Source organism: Crocuta crocuta, unplaced genomic scaffold (genome assembly GCF_008692635.1).
Source record: "Crocuta crocuta isolate KB4526 unplaced genomic scaffold, BGI_CrCroc_1.0 scaffold363, whole genome shotgun sequence".
Classification (NCBI taxonomy): Eukaryota; Metazoa; Chordata; class Mammalia; order Carnivora; family Hyaenidae; genus Crocuta; species Crocuta crocuta.
This window is the reverse complement of record NW_027531626.1, coordinates 295978-317012: the sequence shown is the minus strand read 5'-3', so window position 1 is coordinate 317012 and position 21035 is coordinate 295978. Positions and strand designations below refer to the sequence as shown.

General features: G+C 38.2%; 1 protein-coding gene across 7 annotated transcripts in view; it reads left to right on the top strand.

Annotated features, from left to right (window-relative positions):
- The window catches only part of MEMO1 (mediator of cell motility 1), a 123359-nt gene that overhangs the window by 30358 nt on the left and 71966 nt on the right, over positions 1–21035 (top strand). For all 7 annotated transcript variants that reach the window (XR_013337237.1, XR_013337236.1, XR_013337238.1 and 4 more), the window contains exon 2: positions 16478–16559. The gene's annotated coding sequence lies outside the window, so the exon portion shown is untranslated. The remainder of the gene's footprint in view (positions 1–16477; positions 16560–21035) is intronic.

The window sequence follows — 21035 nt, the reverse complement described above, 5'->3', positions numbered from 1 at the left end:
GTCATACCCTCATTTATCATAATTATTGAATATTAAACACAAATATTTTAAATAATACTTTGTGTCATCCAGCTAAAATGTGATCATGTTCATGCTTGTATTCTGCTGGAGCAAACAGGAGAGTTTAGAACGACTATAATTAATAGATGTTTAAGAGTTGCTTTGATGTCCTTAGATGAAAGCTTTGCTACCATTACCAAATGCTAGTATTTTAAATTACACTCTGCTCTTTAACATGAACTATTGATGGGACGCCGGGCTGGCTGGGTTGTGGAGCATGCGATGACTCTTGATCTTGGGGTTGTGAGTTCCAGCCCTACCTTGTGTGTAGAGATTACTTAAAAATAAAATCTTTAAGGGACGCCTGGGTGGCTTGGTTGGTTAAGTATCTGAGTCTTGATTTCGGTTCACGTCATGATCATGGTTGATGAGTACGAGCCCTATGTAGGGCTCTGCGCTGGCATCATGGAGCCTGCTTGATATTCTCTGCATTCCTCTGTCTCTACCCCTTCCCTGTTTGCTTGCTTTCTCTCAAAAATAAACTTTAAAAAATCCTTAAAAAAAAATAACACGAACTATTGGCTTGGGATCTACAGAACCATGTGCAGGATTGTTAATGTGTAATACATGTTTAACTTGAATGTGTAGAGAAAAATCTTAGAAACTGTCTTACAGAAAATGTACTCTCATATTCATGTTGGTTGCTGTCTAGTCCAAAAGCATGCTTAAAAAAAGTTGACTTTCCCATGACAGCAATAGATAGCTTACATTGTTGGGAGGTATAAAAATATGATTGCTAATGCCTAAGATTCTGTTTCATAAAATGAATGAATTGATGTATTTGAGGTGTTAGAGATTTCGGATTGGGAGACAGAGAGACCCCCCCCCCCTTATTTTTAATCATAAAGGAGGCAATGATAGCTGCTTTCAGCTCTTCTTGAGTGGTTTTCATTTGCTTCTCCATTTTCTTGTAGTTTCTCTAGTCTCTCCCTATTTGTAAATTTAATTTTTACCCCCAAATACTGAAAACTAATTGCCCTAAGGCTACGCATTTCTCATAATCACCAAATACATTGATTAGCAGTTTCTCTGTTCTCATTGTGCCCATTCATTACAATGCATCAAATTCTGTTAATCTTGAAAATTTTATCTCTTTGCTTTCATTGTACTGTATTTTCCCTCTTTTTCTTGAGCTGCATCTCATTTTTCTTCCTCCCTGGCTCAACTTCTTACTTGCATGCTCAAGTGTCTGTATCCGAAGACTTCAGTTTTTAGCAGTTGTGCTGTCATCATCAGTCCATGCATACTCAGATCGCTCAGCCATTCTCATCTTTCACCACTAATTAAATGGCTCTGAAATTTGCATTTCTGTCATTCATGCCTTTTTCTGCACGTAAGGCTTTTATTCTTTACTAGCTAGACATCTTACCTAGTTGTCTTACTGCCTCCTAAAACGTTCAGTGTGTCTGAGTCAAAGTCTTCATCTTAGAAAAGACTTCATGGTCTTTCTTAATTGTCACTGGTATTGGTACTATCATTTTTCCTGTCCCCAAGATAGTCATCATTGACTCTTTCACTCATCCCCTCCAATTTATTTTGGGGCAGAGTTCTACAAATTCTAATTTTGCTTAGCATAGTTGGGGAAATTCTGGTTTAGAGAGCTCAGGTTGGTTGAGTGGTTGTCTGTCTGTCTATCTATTTATCTATCTTTCTGTATAATTGGTCTAAATACAGAGGGGTTTGGGAAAGAGTTTTTATTTCTTTACATGAATTTTTCTGGAGGCTGTGGCACTGTGTGCCAGTGATATTGTCTAAGACCTCTTAAAGGTACTAGCTCTTGAGCATGGCTGAGACTTCCAAAACTTTTATGGTATGATCTGGGAATGAGGAGAGGATGCACCTGAGTTTAAACCCAAATATTCTTCAATCTGGGGGAAAAACAGCTGGGAAGCTTTTACCTTAAAACATTTGCTTTACTGATAGTTCAGTGAAAACAATCCAAAGGGGTATGGAAAGGCTTTGGAAGAGTAGGTGCACACATACAACTCAACTTCCATGTTTAGCCACAGCCCTTGCTTTTCAGAGTTTTCCTCTTAAATTGTCCCTGTGTGAACTCCTCAGAAAGTCTTTTATCTTGGTGGCTATCATGCCTGACTACCTTTCTTTTTCGTGTATATCTGATACCTGGCATGCCCATCTCTTAGTGCACATTAGGTGTGTTTTCTTGGCTAGTTATCAAGGAAGAACTTGCTGAGATTCTTTTTGTTTACATCTTATGGTTGCAAAATCAGAAACATAATCCTTAGACGGATGAGCTGGCACACGCACTACCAATGCTTAGTGAAAAAACAGGCCTCAAACATGCCACAACAAAAGCACAAAAACAAAAATTGCATTAGATTATAGTTAATCACTTCAAAAAGCAACTTGGCTTCTCTACATTATATGGTAAATGAAGGCTGAAAAAGTTAGAGTGGAGAATAACTGAAATCCCTTGCAGGACAAGTGAGAAAAACAACCAACCAGCTTGAAACTATTACATTTTAGATAGTACATAGAGAAAGATACTAATAAGGTATTTAATATCCTCTTTTCTAGGTCATTCTTGTCTGGAATGTTTTCTTTTTTAAAAAAAAATTTTTTTTAAAGTTTATTTATTTATTTGGAGAGAGAGAGAGGACACGAGCAGGGGAAGGACAAAGAGAGGGAGAGAGAGAGAGAATCCCAAACAGGATCTGCACTGCCAGCACAGAGCCCAATATAGGGCTTGAACTCATGAACATGACATCATGACCTGAGCGGAACAAGAGTTGGACACCTAACTGCCTGAGCCACCCAGGTGCCCCTAGAACCTTTTCTTGCTCTCTGTTTATACCTATCAGAAATAGGGTAGTGAAGTGCACTTCACTTAAGGAATTGAAGTAAGAATGGAAAATCCCTTTTGCTAATGGGGAAATCTTGTCAAATTGGTCCACATGTACCCTAATGCTTTAATGTATATTTTCTTGGTCAATAGCAATTTTCAACAGTTGGGTTTTGTTTAACTTAGATTATTAATATAGGTATTGTCTTAGGTCTAACAGTGGCTTTTTAGCTGGGTTTAGCATTTAGAGGCCTTTTTCCCCATGTCAATAAACAGATGTCTGCAGCATCATTTTTTTTTCCCCCCAATGCCTGGCTCCAACCTACTACCCTGAGACCAAGAATTGCATGCTCCACTGACTGAATCAGCCAGGTCACTGCAACATCTTTTTTTTTTTTTTAATTTTTAAAAAATATATATTTAAAAGAATATTCATTTTTGAGAGACAGAGACAGAGCATGAGTGGGGGGTGGGTGGGGTAGGGGTGGAGCAGAGAGAAAGAGACACAGAATCTGAAGAAGCAGGCTCCAGGCTCTAAGCTGTCAGCACAGAGCCCGGTGTGGGGCTCAAACTCACCAGCTGTGAGGTCATGACCTGAGCCTAAATCAAGAGTTGGATGCTTGGGGCGCCTGGGTGGCTCAGTCGGTTAAGCATCTGACTTCGGCTTAGGTCATGATCTCACAGTTTGTGGGNTAAAAAAAAAAAAAAAAAAGAGTTGGATGCTTAACTGACTGAGCCACCAAGCACTCAAAGTCTGTTTCTCTTGAGTCTATTTCCAGCCACCCAGTTGGTTTCTCTTTTGTTGTTGCTATCCATTCATTCACTTGCTTTGTTTTTTAGATTCTAGATATAAGGGAAATGATAAAGGTATTTTTCTAGAGTATTTCACTTAGCATAATATCCTGTAGGTCCCATTATGTTGTCATGAATGGCAAGTTTTAATTTTTTATTTTTTTAATGGCTGAGTATTACTCCATTGTGTATACATACCACATCTTCTTTATCCATTCAGTAATTCATGGAACTTAGGTTGCTTCCATATCTTGGTGTAGCGTTGTTGTTTGTAACTTCATGGTATTATGTTATATGTACACCATCTTTTTTTATACTCCGTTTTTGGATGGGTGGCACGTGCACATAGTACAAAATGTGAAGGATACAAAAAAGTACACAGTGAAAAGTATAATTTCCCTCTACTCTTAGTTCTTCCTTGTTAGGATGCAGTTACTATTATCCATTCACTTCATGTTCATCCAGAGATATTTTACATCAATACAAACCAGTACATAATCATATATATGCACATACAAAATGACAACATATTATACCTTCTGTTCTGTACAATGCTTTCTTTTTCTTTTCTTTGTCTTTTGAAAGACATCTTCCATAAGGATTCATAAAAATTTGCATCACTTTATAACATTTGCTTAATCTTCTGCTTTATGAATTTATTATAACTTAATCAGCATGTTTTCTGGTAGACACTTAGATTGTTTCGGATCTATTGTTCTATCAATTCACAAATAGGCAGTCCTATTACACATTTCATTTGATGTGGTCCACCGGGCCTGATTCACTTTTTCTGGTTAAACTCTGTAAGTGAAAGCTCTTAGAGAAGAAGATCTGTATTACACGGAATAAGGTGTGAATGTGGTAATGTCTGTAAATCTGTTTTGTGGTGGAAATATGTGAAAAGTGAAAATTCTAACTTTTCCTTTTAAATTTTTTTTTCTTTTCTTTTTTTTTTTTGTGAAAGAAGTGTTAACCTTGTATGAGAAGTGTTATCTTAGACCTGATTCTGCCCAGTAAGGCAGACTTATTTATTTTTCTACAGAATATGTTTTTGGATTTGTTATCAAAATATTCATATTCACTAGTATCAACTGACTGATTGTAACCCAAAGCAATATTAGAAAAAGGAAGAAAAACACACTAGCTGCAATCGGAAGAAAATGATTCCTGGTTAGATATGCATTAAGTATTATGGACCCAATTTTAAACATTTCTGTCATTTTAGATGGTTACATTTAATGATTAAGGTTCATATTTTCCTCAGGAGAATACCTGACTCTGTGTTAGAGGATAAACATGGTATATCTTCTTGAAACCTCCATTTAAGTTGCAAATAGGAGTATGGGGGTTTTGAGATTACAAACAGTTATTTCTGTTACTATAACTAGTAATGCAAATAGAAATGTCATGAATTTTTGGACTAAAACAGAAGACTTAAAAGGGAATTTGAATTTGTGTGTCACCTAGTTTCTAAGAATCTGAGTTCACTTTGTCATCAAGGTTATTTGAGGGCAAAAGCCCAAGAGGCGTTGAATGGGAAGCTAGAAGCACCATTAAAAATAAACTTATGTAAATTTTAAGAAAAAATGAAAGTCATTTATGGCTTTAAAGTGGTTTGGAAGTAAAAGTTCATACATTTATATTTTGCTAACTTTGTGATTTTTTTTTCATAGTAATGAAAAAAATCTCAGTCATAAACCTCCAACAGCCTTCTAGCCACATTCATTCATATAGCATGGGCAAATAAACTCATTTATGGCAGCGGGCCTACATTTTAATGTGCATCAGAGTCACCTGGAGAGCTTGTTAAAACCCTGTTTTAAAAAAATGTCTTCATCCCCAGCGATTGCAGTGACAGTGGCTTTGTGGTGCTCTGTGATAAGACCTAGAGAACTCTTTCTTAGGTAAACACATCAGATGTTTCTGGTCTATAGACTACTTTTTGACTATTGATGGAGAAATCCCATTAATTAAAAAAGTTAATGGTAGGAGCATATCAAAGTCTTAAAGATTGTAATTTAAAACAGCAGCATGATGCAGCTTAATAGGCTTGATTTGGAATTGAACTTATCTTTCGTAAAGGCCCATAGATCGTAGTTGTTTGCTAAACACTGGTGATGGGAAACTTGTGGCTGGCAAGAATTATGAGTTCTTCCACCATCCAGGGAGAAAATAAGTATCTTAGAAGTCCAAATATGTTTTTCTTAGAAGTCAACATTTCTTTGGTTAAAGAAATAGAATATTTAATTTGAAACACAGAATATAAGGGCATTAGATTTTAATTTTTTTCAAATGGGGACATGACTTTATCCTTCAAAATATGGTCTTTTTTAATGTGTGTGTGTGTTTTTTTTTAATTTATTTCTGAGAGAGAGAGAGACAGCATGAGCAGGGGAGGGTCAGAGAGAGGAGACACAGAATCCGAAATAGGCTCCAGGCTCCGAGCTAGCTGTTAGCACAGAGCCCGATGAAGGGCTCGAATCCACGAACCGTTGAGATCATTACCTGAGCTGAAGTCAGACGCTTAGTCCGACTGAGCCACCCAGGTGCCCCTCAAAATATCTTGAGGGGAGTGGTGAGGTTTTGGTGGCATAAGCATTGTCATACATATTTATGAATGGGTGCGATTTTGGCTAACATTTTTTTAAGATTATTTATTTTGAGAGAGCGAGTGAGCAAGAGAGTGCATGTGTGAACGTGGGAGGGGCAGAGAGAGGGAGTGAGAGAATCTCAAGCAAGCTCTGTGCTGTCAGCACAGGTCCCAATATGGATCTTGATACCATGAACTGTGAGATCATGACATGAGGTGAAATCAAGAGTTGGACGCTCAACAGACTGAGAATTTCTTTATTAACAGAGAATAGGAGTAGGAATAGAGAATCCAAATTAATAGACTGTTAAAGAGATTACTGCTAAACCTATTTTCAGATGACAGTTTTCTATGTGACTTGGAGGGAGAAGTACACTGTTATCCTCCAAATCTGCAACCTTTTTAGATGTGAAATGCCAATGGAATTGGTATTAACTCTGAACATTGTGAGAAACTGTATATGGTGGGCAGAAGTGTGGTAAGTGATTTCCAGTTGGCCAAATATAATAGTTGGTTGCTATACACTAAACATTCATTTGAATGATTAATTACTCTAATGTAATTGTATTCTGAACACAGAGTTTTAAAAATGTAAATACATTCTTAAAATGTTTTAAAAAATAGGTAGGTAATAAGGAATCCAAGATATTTGGATTTGGCCTAAACTCTGAGGTTTTTAGCCAAGAGAATAATTAGTGTTCTTCACAGCAAAGGTTTCTTTTGGGGTTGATATAATAATACTCTGCATAGTTTTAGGTTAGATGCGTGTGACAATGCTTGTGGTCCCAAGAGCATATTTTTTTTTTTTAATTTTTAATAGTTTTTATTTATTTTTGAGACAGAGCATGAGCAGGGGAGGGGCAGAAAAAGGTAGACACAGAATCTGAAACAGGCTCCAGGCTCTGAGCTGCCAGTACAGAGCCCAGTGCGGGGCTTGAACCCATGAAGCACGAGATCATGACCTGAGCCAAAGTTGGACACTTAAGGGACTGAGCCACCCAGGCGCCCGAGCATATTATTTTCTATGTGAGGAATCCTATCATAGAAACATAAAAACAAATAGTATCCCTTTAGATGTATCTAAAAGTAAGATACTAAGTTTTATAAACAGCATAGCAATACATTTTAGATATGTGATCATAGTACAGTGCCAATAATGAGAGAAAGGATTTAGGGAGAATTGCTGAAATTTTACTTTTAAAATTAAATGAGATTATTATGGTTGGTGAGGCTTTGCAGAAAGACTTTTCATTGTAGTGAGAAGCAGTGGTCCCAAATGTTGGTCTTCAATGAATAAAATTTTTGCTGTTCTGCATTGAACTAAAAAAAAATATCAGAACATTGTAGTGAGTGTAGCTGTTATAGTGCCTATTGTATTTCATCAATTTTAAGAAATATATATATTCCCAAATAAAATATTTCTGAAATTGATATGTTTTCTAATCAATGGCACCTTGACATTATTGTTGGTTGGGAAATAGTTGCCACTGTCTGCATATATATGAACTCAAGAATTAATCCTGCTTGCAACCCATTGATGTTTTAGTTAACGTATCATTTAAGGACTATTTGCGGAAGAGAGTACCATTCCTGAGTTGTCTTCTGAAACCTTTTGTTAGTTCCATATTCTGGTGACACTTTTTATAAGATCAGGAAATGTATGGCATGGGAACTTGGACAGTGTTATGTCAGTTTTTTGGACAAGAGTCCCAGAGGCAATAGAAGAACACTTTTAAAGGAAATATTGCAAGGCGCCTGGGTGCCTCAATTGGTTGAGCTTTGGACTCTTGATTTCGGCTCAGGTCATGATCTGAGGGCTGTGGGATCGAGTCCCGTGTCAGGCTCAGAGCTGAGCATGGAGCCTGCTTGAGAGTCATATTCTCTCTGTCTCTCTTTGTCTCTGTCTCTGTCTCTCCCCACCCTCTCTCCCCTTCCTTCCCTCCCCCCTCCCTTTCTCCCTCCTTCTGTCCCTTGCTTATGCTTGCTATAAACAAACAAACAAACAAATAAATAAAGTATTGTGTCACTAATTCTATAAATGATGCAGAGGATAATTTTTTGGAAAAATAAAAGTTATCAATGACTACGAATTAAAAAGCAATTTAGATATCAGATTGTGAATTTGAAAACATTAAGAATATTTTGAGGGTGCCTCAGTGGCTCAGTGAGTTGAGTGACCAGTTCTTGATTTTGGCTCAAGTCATGAATCCTCATGGGTTGGGAAGACCTAGAGCCCCCACTTTGGGCCCTGCACTGACAGTATGGAGCCTGTTTGGGATTCTCTCTCTCCCTCTGCCCCTTCCCAACTCTTGTGCACACCCTCTGTCTTTCTCTTAAAGAAAAAAAAAAGAATATTTTGAACTTATTTTGCTTTTTAATCTTTTATTTAAAAACATTTTTTGTTTATTTTGAGAGAGGGAGTGTATGTGCCTACTGTGCACACACAAGCAGGAGAGGGGCAGAGAGAGAGGGAGAGAGAATCCCAAACAGGCTCTACTCTGTCTGTGCAGAGCCAATGTGAGATCATGACCTGAGCTGAAATCAAGAGTCCGATGTTCAACTGACTGAGCCACCCAGGTGCCCCTATTTTGCTTTTTAAAATATAAACATAAGTGTTTATGATAATCTCACTAAGTTTTAAAAAGCTTTTTTAGTAAATAATAAATTCTAAGTGATAAGAAGCCATATGTCCTAGTTTAATTTGGAGTACTTTTGTCTTTCTTTCTTAGTGGTACATAAAATAATGGTGCACTTTAACACTGACAGTATCTTAGAGTCAATGAAATGTGGTTAATTTATTGAGTTTAAAGGACTGACATTATCTTACTTAGTACTCATCTTACCTTTTGGTGTTATTTTATGAAGTCATGGTAATCATAGGTAAATGGTTGATATGTTTTAAGTGCCCTTTCTTGCTAAAATAAAAAAAAAATTGGCTATCGTGTGTTGGTTACCCCCATTTATTTTTTGAAATTTTATTGGCCTGTGAAATTCAGAGATCCAGCAGCCACTGTTAAAAAAGTCTAGCATAAATTATCTTATTATTTGTAGATTTTTGATCACAGGTTAGTTTTTTAGTTTAAAGAGTTTTCACAGAATGATAACTAACATAATACTAGATGCTGACAGCATACTTTTGTTTGGATTTGTATTATTTGCTTCTGCTTTGTCCCTTGTTACTTTGCCTTAACCAATCCTGTGGGATTAAATCCACTGTGTTAATAGACAGGCCCACTTAAAAAAGAATGGTAAAAAAATTGTGGCCATTGGTCATTCTTTGTATAGATGAAATACTTTGAGTGACTCTAGAAGGCTCCTCGTCTAACCGAAAATGTCTCTTTTACAAGCTTGTCTTGGGTGCCTGAAGTTTTTATCTTTCAGCCGTTCTTTGGATTTCAGATACTGACGGTTAGAAGCTCCATGAAGGCAGGTATCACATCTGTCCTTTTAGTGCTGTAACTGCATCATCCTTTTCACTTTTGGCGCCTAAAGAGGTGTTCCATAAATATTTATTCAGTTAATAAAGGAAGGCTAATCTATTTGTGATGTTGAAGCATTATAGAAGAAGAGAGGAGTTTATAGAACACATGACTTTTGTTCAGAGTGAGGGGGACACTGAAATTTTTTATTTGCAAATGAGAATATCTTATTCAGCAGGCCAAACAGATAGAAAAGTGTAGAAAACCAGTTTGGCTTACTCAATTACATATCTTAGAATCGTGTTAGTTGCGTTGGAAAAGCAGGAGTGTGTGTGTGTGTGTGTGTGTGTGTGTGTGTGTGTGTACGCACGTGTGTGTGTATGTAATATCTCTTTAGTTTTGTCACCATGAGTCACCATTAGTTACTTGCTTGTGAACTTGTTTAACTCAAGTAGGATACAAACAGAAGTGTTATTATGTTACATTATAATAAATACAGCCTATTATTTATTGTCTGTTTCCTAAGGAAATACCTGAGCATTGATCCTTTGGAAACCTACTTTTAGTATCCTATCCAAAGAAGTAAATGCCCATTTATCCCTTTCAGGGCAAGATCACACAGCCATTAAATAGTTTTCCTAGGATTTAATAGTACTTTTGATTTTTCTACTCATTAGTGTGCCTTCAAATCCAGTGGTATTTGAAAGCATATATTATTTATTCATCATTTTCTTGTATTAAGGATACCATATGGCCAAGTGTCAATTAGCCTCTGGAAGAATTCATTTTTTTTACTTGACACTTTGTAGATCAACAATTAAGCAACCATACATAATAAATAGATATGCTAACTATCTTATTCAAAGATAGTTAAGAAACTTGGAGTTTAGCTTTTACCTTAGGATCCTTCTGAGCAAATTGGTCTTTTACTAGAAAGACTGCTAAGAGAGCTTGATTTAGAGCTTAAAATCAGTGAAGTTGATGGCAGTAGAGTGGCTAAATTGCGAAGTAATGTGTTCTTTGCTTTTATCCATTATTCATTTTCTGTTTTATAAACTTTCTGTAATCTGGAAATATTTAGAGTGATATTTTTTTTAAGTTAATATGAAATTTATTAGGCAGCTAAAAATTTATGTTGAAAATGTGAACTATTGGGGCGCCTGGGTGGCTTAGTCGGTTAAGCGTCCGACTTTCCGACTTTCGCTTGGGTCATGATCTCGCGGTTTGTGGGTTCGAGCCCCGCGTCGGGCTCTGTGCTGACTGCCAGCTCGGAGCCTGGAGCCTGTTTCAGTCTGTGACTCCCTCTCTCTCTGACCCTCCCCTGCTCACGCTGTCTCTCTCTCCTAGAAATAAATAAAACATTTAAAAAAAAAAAATGTGAACTATTTTTCTTCCGTTAATGAGAATATATAATATAATTTTGGGGGGATTGTTCTTAAATTTAAGTTTTTAGGGGTGCCTGGGTGGTTCAGTTGGCTAAGCACCTGATTTTGGTTCAGGTCATGATCTCATGGTTTTTGAGTTCAAGTCCTAAGTTGGGCTCTGCATTGACAGTGCAGAGCCTGCCTGAGATTCTCTTTCTCTCCCCCTCTCTCTGCCCCTTCCTCATTTGTTCTCACTCTCTCTCAAATAAATAAATATACTTTTAAAAAGTTAAAATTTTAAAAGAAACCATAATAGTTGCTGAAATCAGAATGTTTTTGTACTTCGGCATTTTACAAATGGGCTGTTCATTATAAACTTTTTTGCATATATAGTCCTAAATATATACAGACGGATATCCAAATCAGCTGATGTTTAATCTCAGTAAGTATCAGGGAAATACAAATAAGATTTAATAAAGGGATACTATTTAATACCCATCATTTGCCAAAAAACTAAAAATTTTGACAGTATCATGTATTTGTAAGAATGAAAGGAAATGCGAATTGTTAAGCATTGCTGATGTTGGAGAAATATAATTTAAACCAAAGCCTCCATTTCAGAAAATCTCTCTTCAAAGGTAGAAGAGAAAGAAAAAAAATTGTTTTTCTTGAGTTAAGCATTGAGCAAGGATGTGAAGCACATTGCAGGCAATCTGCTACAAGAGTGCAAAGATCTAACAAGAGCTCACTCTTTTATATAGTCAAGGAGATACACCCCATTACATACATGTTCTCAAGATAGATTGAAAGTAGTGCTCAAGTAAGAGGACTTGACAGCAACATTTCTCACACATAGTTTACCCTAAATCACTTGGTATTTGGGGTGACAATATGTATTTGTTAATTGGCTAAAAATAAACTTGTATCTTTATTTAAAAATTTTTTTTTAAATGTTTATTTTTGAGAGAGAGAGAAACAGAATGCAAGTGGGGGAAGAACAAGAGAGAGGGAGACAAAGAATCCGAAACAGGCTCCAGGCTCTGAACTATCAGCACAGAGCCCAACATGGGGCTTGAACTCATGAACCACAAAATCATGACCTGAGCCAAAGCCGGGCTCTCAACCGACTGAGCCAGCCACGCGCCCCTAAACTTGTATTTTTATAAAGGAAATAATTTTGCAACTTGGAGATAGGTGGCCAGGTAGTTAGTGCTCCTGTCTTTACACAGAAACTGGCAGAAAGAGGTTGCTCTCTCCTTTGGTGCAAACAACATTTCAAAGAGGTGATTACTGGGTCCTTAAGATAGTCCTGGGTTGCTGGTTAGAAGCTTGCTTATTTATGGGGTGCCTGGATGACTCAGTCAGTTAAGCATCTGACTTTGGCTCAGGTCATGATCTCACGGTTCATGAGTTCGAGCCCTGCATAGGGCTCTGTACTGACAGCTAGCTCAGAGCCTGGAGCCTGCTTCGGATTCTGTGTCTTCTCTCTCTCACCCTTCCCTGCTCATGCTGTCATCTCTGTCTCTCAGAAATAAATAAAACATTAAAAAAATTGTTTTAATAAAATAAGCTTGCTTATTTATTTGTTTGTTCATTTACATACTTATTTACTTGATTTTTAAAGTAAGTTCTACATCCAACATTGGCCTTGGACTCATGACCCTGAGATTAAGAGTCTCATGATCTACTGACTGAGCCNGTGCTTAACTGACTGAGCCACTCAGATGCTGCATTTTCCATATAATATAATAAATATAATATATACAATATATACAATACAATACAATATTATATTATATTAAATATAACAATGTAAAAGTAGGCTCCATGCCCAACATGGGGCTCCAGCTCACGACCTCAAGATCAAGAGTCACATGTTCCACTGACTGAGCTGCCAGGTGCCCCTCTCTTCCCTTATTTTATTTTTAATGTTTTTGTTTTTTTTTTTAAATTTCTGAGAGAGAGAGAGAGAGAGAGAAAGGCAGCGTGAGTACGGGAGGGTCAGAGAGAGATGGAGACACCGAATCCGAAGCAGGCTCCAGGCTCTGAGCTGTCAGCACAGAGCCCAATGTGGGACTCGAACCCACGAACCGTGAGATCATGACCTGAGCCGAAGTTGGACGCTTAACCGACTGAGCCACCCAGGCACCCCTATCTTCCCTTATTTTTAACAGGGAGAGTTAAAGCTTTCATTTTTTATGCCCTTAACACTGATGGGTAAATTGACCTGGCCACTTTAGTGGGCAATTTGCAATGTTCTGGTAGAGTTGAAGATGTGCATACTCTATGATCCAGTACTTTTATTTCTAGTTAAATCCCAGAGAAACTCTTAATATGTGTTTATAAGAGACTTGTAATATTGTGTATTAACAGTGAAACAGTGGAAACAACCAAATGTCTTTGAAGAGAATGAATAGGTAAAGTTTGGTATATTCACATAATACTAAACAGCATTGAAAATGAGTGAATTAGAGCTACAAAGTCAACATGAATAACTTACAAGTAATGTTGAGTGGCTAAATCAAATTACAAAATTACAAAAGAACATGTACAATATATATTATATATATATTTTTTAATTTTTTAAATGTTTGTTTATTTTTGAGAGACAGAGAGAGGGCAAGCAGGGGAAGGGCAGAGAAGGAGACACAGAACCTGAAGCAGGCTCCAGGCTGTGAGCTGTCAGCACAGAGCCCGACGTGGGGCTCGAACTCCCGAACCACAAGATCGTGACCTGTGCCGAAGTTGGCTGCTTAATCAGTGAGCCACCCAGGCGCCCCTATATTTATATAAAATTTTAAAACCTGCAGAACAATACCTGTGAAGTGCAATACATAGTTTTATAGGTGTATATAAGTAAAAGTATAATGCAATGAAAAACACCAGATTCAGAAAGTAGTTATCTCTAAGTAGGGAAATATATAATGGGATCAGCGATGTTTTCTACTGTGTCTGTAATATTTTATTTCTTATTAAAGTAAGATCCTAAGTAGGTAAGAATGTTAAAATTTAATTTATTTGGACAGTGGGTACATGGGTATTTGTTTCATTATTATCTAGATTCTTTTGTGTTGTTTAAATATGTTATGATCAAAAGCTTAAAAAAAAAAGCCAGAAAAATAGGAGGCCAGAGAAGTGGGTGGTAGTTGGGGAGAAATCATTCTGCTTATTTTACATATTTTCATGCTATTGGTAATGATCTGGTAAAAAGGGACCAAATTAGTGCAGGAGACCAGGACAGTTCTAAAAGAGCATTGTTCGGGGCGCCTGGGTGGCTTAGTCGGTTAAGCGTCCGACTTTTGCTTAGGTCATGATCTCGCGGTTCGTGGGTTCGGGCACCGCGTCGGGCTCTGTGCTGACTGCCAACTCCGAGCCCGGAGCCTGTTTCAGTCTGTGACTCCCTCTCTCTCTGACCCTCCCCTGCTCACACTGTCTCTCTCTCTCTCTCTCCTAGAAAAAAAATTTTTTTAAATAAATTAAAGAGCAATGTTCTTGAGAAGAAAAACAATGGTACCCAGTGCAGAAGTAATTTGTTTGGCTTTTGATAGGAGTAAGGACAATTTGTTGACACAGAAGAGAAAGCAGAATAAGTGGTAGGAAGGGGAAGGAATTATTTTTTGAATTTAGGGTGACTAATGTCCAAGTTTGCCTGAGACTAAGAGGTTTCCCAAGACGTAAGACTTTCATTCCTAAAACTGGGAAAGTCCTAGGTAAACCAGAATGGCTAGCCATCTTCTGCTTTTCTTTGACAAAACAAAAAGCATGATTATCTACTGGGAGTGAGAGGGGGATGAGAGTTTAAGGTAAAACTCTATGAAGTGATGATCTTGAGGCTGGGAGAGCAAATTCCCTAGGTTAATGTAGTAAGATTTCTGAGCTTTCCTAAGGGCTGAAGTTTATGGGTATAATTTTGAAGTTCATTTGGTTGTGTTTCTTTGTTATCTCATTCAACTGTATAGGTGAAGGTACTGTGTCAAGTGGAAAGATGGTTTTAACTGTGCTTTGACTGTGATGGAGGAAGAGAGGAACAAGACTGAGGGCGTAGGGAAGGAAGTGATGATAGTGATGGATCATCAAGTCTCAGGCTGGGTTAAGAGCTGAAGAAAGGAGAGGAAGGATAGTGGGAAAAGTAACTCCAAATCTGTTGGGAATGAGCAGATTTCTAGAAGTGAACTAGAAAGATAGGATATGAGGAGAGTGAGATGCTTGAAATTGAGATTTCTAATAAAAAATTTTTATTTTTGAGAGAGAGGGTGTTAGCAGAGGAGGGTCAGAGAGAAAGGGAGACACAGAATCCAGAGCAGGTTCCAGGCTCTGAGCTGTCAGCACAGAGCCCGATGTGGGGCTCGAAATCGTGAACCACGAACAGCATCAAGACCTGAGCTGAAGTTGGACGCTTAACCAACTGAGCCTCCTAGGCATGCTGAAATTGAGATTTTTAAAAAAATTTTTATTTTAGTTTAGTTTTTACTTAAAATTTGTTTTTAAATGTTTAGTTTTGAGAGAGAGTGTGCACAAGCACAGGTGGGGGAAGGGCACAGAAACAGGGAGACAGAGAGTCCCAAACAGGCTTCTCACTGATAGCGCAGAGCCTGATGTGGGCTTGAACTTACAAACCATGATATCATGACCGGAGCTGAACTCCAGAGTTGGACGCTTAATCAACTGAGTCACCCAGGAGACCCAAAATTGAGATTTTTGACATGGCATATTCATTGGTTATCTCAACGTGATCAGTGGAGTAGGGGCTGAAGTGGAGAAGAGGAAAGGTATTGGGTGTGGGAGTGATCACTCCATGGATGTGATTTTCTTTTTTTATTTATTTTTATTTATTTATTTTTTAATTTATTTCTGAGAGAAAGAGAGAGAGACAGTGGAGAGACAGCGTGAGCAGGGAAGGGTCAGAGACAGAGAGAGACACAGAGTCGGAAACAGGCTCCAGACTCCAGGCTCTGAGCTAGCGGTCAGCACAGAGCCCGACTCGTGGCTCGAACCCACGAACTATGAGATCATGACCTGAACCAAAGTCAGACGCTTAACTGACTGAGCCATCCAGGCGCCCCTCCATGGATGTGATTTTAGTGATCAAAGCAAGTTTTGGCACTCCGAAAACAATCACTTGGGTATTTTCATTTGTCAGCAGTCTTTTGTTTCTTGTTTTATTAAATTGTTTAAATAGTGCCTCAAATTATAGATTGAACAGTTCTGGAACAAAGGTGGTTATAAATAAGTAAATGGATAAAAGCAAATATTTTTTAATCAGTATATGACCATATCTATGGCTTGCTTAGCAGTTGGTTAACTTTCAAACATTAACATTCAAGCTAATAATCCCACTGCCCATTAAGCTGTTTTAGTTCTAAATAGGTTCAGTGAGGGCTTTGTGTCACGTATAGTTATATATAGTACATTTCTCTGCTGACTCCAGTTTCCCTTTCTCTTTTTATAGGACCGCAGCTGAATGCTCAGCTAGAAGGTTGGCTCTCACAAGTACAGTCTACAAAAAGACCTGCTAGAGCCATTATTGCACCGTAAGTTTTAAGGTTCTTTACCTTAAAGACATCTTTACATGTTTCTTATGTTAATTATTAATATAGAATGAGTATCTATAAATTGAACTAAATTTTTAAAAATTAAAAAAATAAATGCTGTGTTGAGCTGAAGAAATTATATTTTGTTATTTTCATGATTCCTTTGTTTTTCACTTTAACTCAAGGATAAAGGAATTAGCTATTTTCTCAGGTGCAGTAATGTTAAAGTTTATTTTTAGTAATAAAACTGACTTTTAAAGCAGAGGGTTATTTGCAGTACATAAACTTGGTGATTTCAGATTGATGTAAATGAGTAAGTTTTGTTTAAAATATTAGAAAGATCTACTTTAATTCAGCCAGCTTTTTCCTTATAATGAAAAAGTTACATTAAACATAATACTATGCAGTATGGAGTAGCAAGCAGATATTGGGGGAGGGGTCTTTTTTTTTTTATATTGAAGAAAATCTGTTACTATTTTGTCTTTGAATCTTAGAAGGCTTTTTAGAACTACAAACCAACAAATACACAGTTAACAGAGTGTATATGATAAGAATTCAGTTCATTTTGATTTGGTTTCCAGTGCTAACTTTCAAAACACATTTTTTAAAGCACATGTTAACTGTTTCCTGAGAAGAGTAAAGGTTAATGTTTGTCCCATTTCTTTCACAGCAGTGTCTTTTCTGTAATTTCTGTTGCATTAGGTTTGGTGCCCCAATAAGTAAAAAATACTGAAAACAATAATAGCATCTACTCATTAAACAATATGGTGCCCCAATAAATAAAAAATACTGAAAACAGTAATAGCATCTACTCATTAAACAATATGAGAAATAAGTAAATATACAAAAAGAACCTACATTAATGTTTGGTACATATAAGTATTCCATAAATATTAGATATTTGATGTGCCAAACATTTCGTTAAATGCTCCATTTGTATGATCTAATTTCATCTCTTTTAACAGATATAGGAGGCTGGCTACCACTTACAAGGAATGTGACATACAAGTTAATCTCTTGTGCCTTTGTCTCATTGGTAAACCTGAAATATTAATAGTATCTCCATAGGGTTTTTGATGATTAAATTAGTTAATTTTTATAAACTTTTAGCATAATAAATTAAACTAATAACTTAAACAAATATGTGCATGGCTAAGTGCCAGATGTTCTTCTTAGTGCTGCTGTTTGTTTCATTAAGATTTTTGGAGGGGCATCTGGGTGACTCAGTTGGTTAAGCATCAGACTTTGGCTCAGGTCATGACCTCACAATTTGTGGGTTCGAGCCCCGCGTCTGGCTCTGTGATGACAGCTAGCTCAGAGGCTGGAGCCTGCTTTGGATTCTGTGTCTTTCTCTCTCTCTGACCCTCCTCTGCTCGCTCATTCTCTCTCTCTCTTTCTCTCTCTCTCTCAGAAATAAAAAGACATTTAAAAAAGATTTTTGGAGGATTTTATCTTATTCTTTTGTTTGTGATATATTCCTCTGTTTCCTCAGTTTGCTTGACTCTGTGTGTTTGTTTCTATGCGTGAGGTGCAGTACGTCTCTCTTCAAGTCTTGAAAGAGTGGCCTTGTATAAGAGATGAACCGTATCTTTCAACCTTGCCCTAGCACTTGGTTGTCTCTGAAACCTTTGTGAATGTCTAAGCAGCCTGATTTATTCTTGATAAGTCCCAATTGTTGAGAGCATGCCAAGACTTGTCAGGGTTTTGAAGGATCTCACTCAACCCCTAGTTTCAGTCTGATTAGAAGCCAGACTCTTCTAATTAGAAGGCAGCTTTTAAAGTATGCCTACACAGCCCTGTGAGACTGTAAGCTCTGTTGACCTCTAGACCAGGTGACCTAAAGGTGTCCCCTGGGCAACAGTGGCAAAAATCAGGACTTCACATGAGTGTATATGTTCCTTTTTGGGAGGTACTGGGGAACGGTGGTAAAGCTTAAGGAGACTGTACAGGTGGTGTCCCCTGGCCTACTTTCCCTGAAAGCACCTATGGCCACTAGGTGTGTGGCAAACATGAATCCCACCTCTCAAGCTGAAGCTCCCAGGACAAGTAAATAGGCTTGTTTTACAGAAAGACTAGGATATGTTTCAAACTGCTGTCTGTGGAGTGCCCTGGAGGCGGTAGCCTGCCAAGAACTGTCTTTCCAATTGTGGTAGCCCTATCGGACCCAGAAACGCAAGCTGCCCTGGCCACAAGAGCCAGATAATCAAGGAGCGTCCTCTGTGTAGACTGCGTGAGCTTCCCGGCTTTAGCAAGTCCAGGGGAGAGTGCATGGCTGATGTACACACATCAGCTTTTCACAGGGCCATAGGAAAGCACGGTGCTGGATCGCCCTGCTAGTGCTCTCAGGTCAGAGGGAGAGCACAAATGGCCTTACACCTCTGTCCTTGGAGAGAGTTCTAGGGGGCTCCTGCTCCTCTCGTAGATGCTTTAAGATTAGCCAGTGAATCTCCTTCACATACAGTCTAGGCACTTTGCAAATTGCTGTTTTTGTGCCGGTTTCCAGGGCTACTGAGTCTGCATGTGAGCCTATAAGAGAAGTATCTCAGTTTCCTACAGCCCTTCGAGTCTCCTGGTTATGAGCCCTGTTGATTTTCAAAGCCAGGTATTTTGGGGATTTGCCACACTGTTATACTTACCAAGGATTGGGGTACCTAATATGGGGCACAAACCCTTCAGTTCTCAGGGAGAAACTCTGGATTTGTGAGATTCCTCCCAATTGTGGGTCTCCATGCTAGAGATGGGGTTTTTATGAGACTGTCCTATCTCTCCTCCCCATCTTAATGTGGCCTTTTACTACTATTTGTTGTGAAGGAGTTTTCAGATCTTCAGAGGGAATTGTTGCGTATGTAGTTGTGGATTTCGTGTGTCCATGGAAAGTGAGTTGAGGATCTCCCTGTGCTGCCATCTTGGACTATCCCCTAGTGTTGCATTATGAATAAGCTCAAATTGCTACTTTCATGGTGCTTACATTTGAGTACTTGGGAAAAGCAGACAGTAAACAAATAGTTACATGCATACATCAGAGATATTGTGGGTTTTGTTCCAGACCACTTCAATTAAATGAATATCGCAATAAAATGAGCCCAATGAATTTGTTTCCCAGTGCATATAAAAATTATGTTTTTTTAAAAAAAAAATTTTTTTTTAATTTCTAGGAGAGAGAGAGAGAGAGACAGCGTGAGCAGGGGAGGGTCAGAGAGAGAGAGGGAGATACAGGCTCTGAAATAGGCTCCAGGCTCTGAGCTGGCAGTCAGCAGAGAGCCCGATGCGGGGCTCGAACCCACGACCTAAGCGAAAGTCGGACGCTTAACTTACTAAGCCACCCAGGTGCCCCTAAAAATTATGTTTATACTGTATTCTGTTGAGTGTACAATAGGGTTATGTCTAAGAAAACAGTATATATATCTAAATTAGAAAATACTGCCAGGGGCACCTGGATGGCTCAGTTAAGCATCTGACTCTTGATTTCAGCTCAGGTCATGGTATTAAGGTTCATGAGTTCAAGCCCCACATTGAGCTCTGCACTGACAGTTCAGAGCCTGCTTGGGATTCTGTCTCCCTCTCTCTCTGCTCCTCCACTGTCCCTCCCTCCCCACCACTCAAAATAAATAAACTTCAAAAAGTACTGCTAAAAAATGTTAAGCATTCAGTGAGTTATGATCACTGATCACAGATAACCATATAATAACAATTAAAAAGCTTTGATTGCAAGAGTTACCAAAATGTAACACAGAGACATGAAATGAGCAAATGTATTTGGTACCAATGAACTTGCTTGATGCAGGGTTGCCACAAACTTCATGGTTTGTAAAAACAAAAGCAAAAGCAGTATCTGTGAAGCTCAATATAGCAAAGCACAATAAAATGCCTGTATATTCTGTATCAGGTGCTAACAGGTACTAAGAATAATAAAGCTGATCAGAGAATCAAGAGTGTGACAGTGGGAGTACAGAGGTGCTAGTTTATATAGGATAGTAAGAGAAGTTCTCTCTGATAAGGTAACACTTGAGCCTAAATAATGTGAGAGAGGTTATGCAGATATCCAGGGAAAGGGTTTTCTGGTTGAGGAGCAGTGAGTACAAAGGCTCTGGAGCAGGATATGCTTAGTATATTTTGAGGAAAAGCAAGGAGGACAGTGTAGTTGGAGTGGCATAAGCAAGGGGAGGAGAAGTGGATGAGACAGGCAGTAGGAGCTAGATCACAAGGAGGCTTTGTATCCTATTAAGAAAACTTTGTGTTTTATTCTAAGTGATATGGCAAGTCATGAGAAATTTTGAGAAATGACATGACCTGACTTAGGTTTGAAAAGGATTACTCTTGCTATTATATGGATGTTTTGTTTTGTGGAAACAGGGAGTCCAGTTTGGGGGGCTTAATATAATAGTACAAGAAAGAGATGACATAGTGGCTTTGATTGGAGGCTAGTGGTGGAGTTGGCAAGAAGCAGTGTATTCTGGATATATTTTGAAGGTAGGA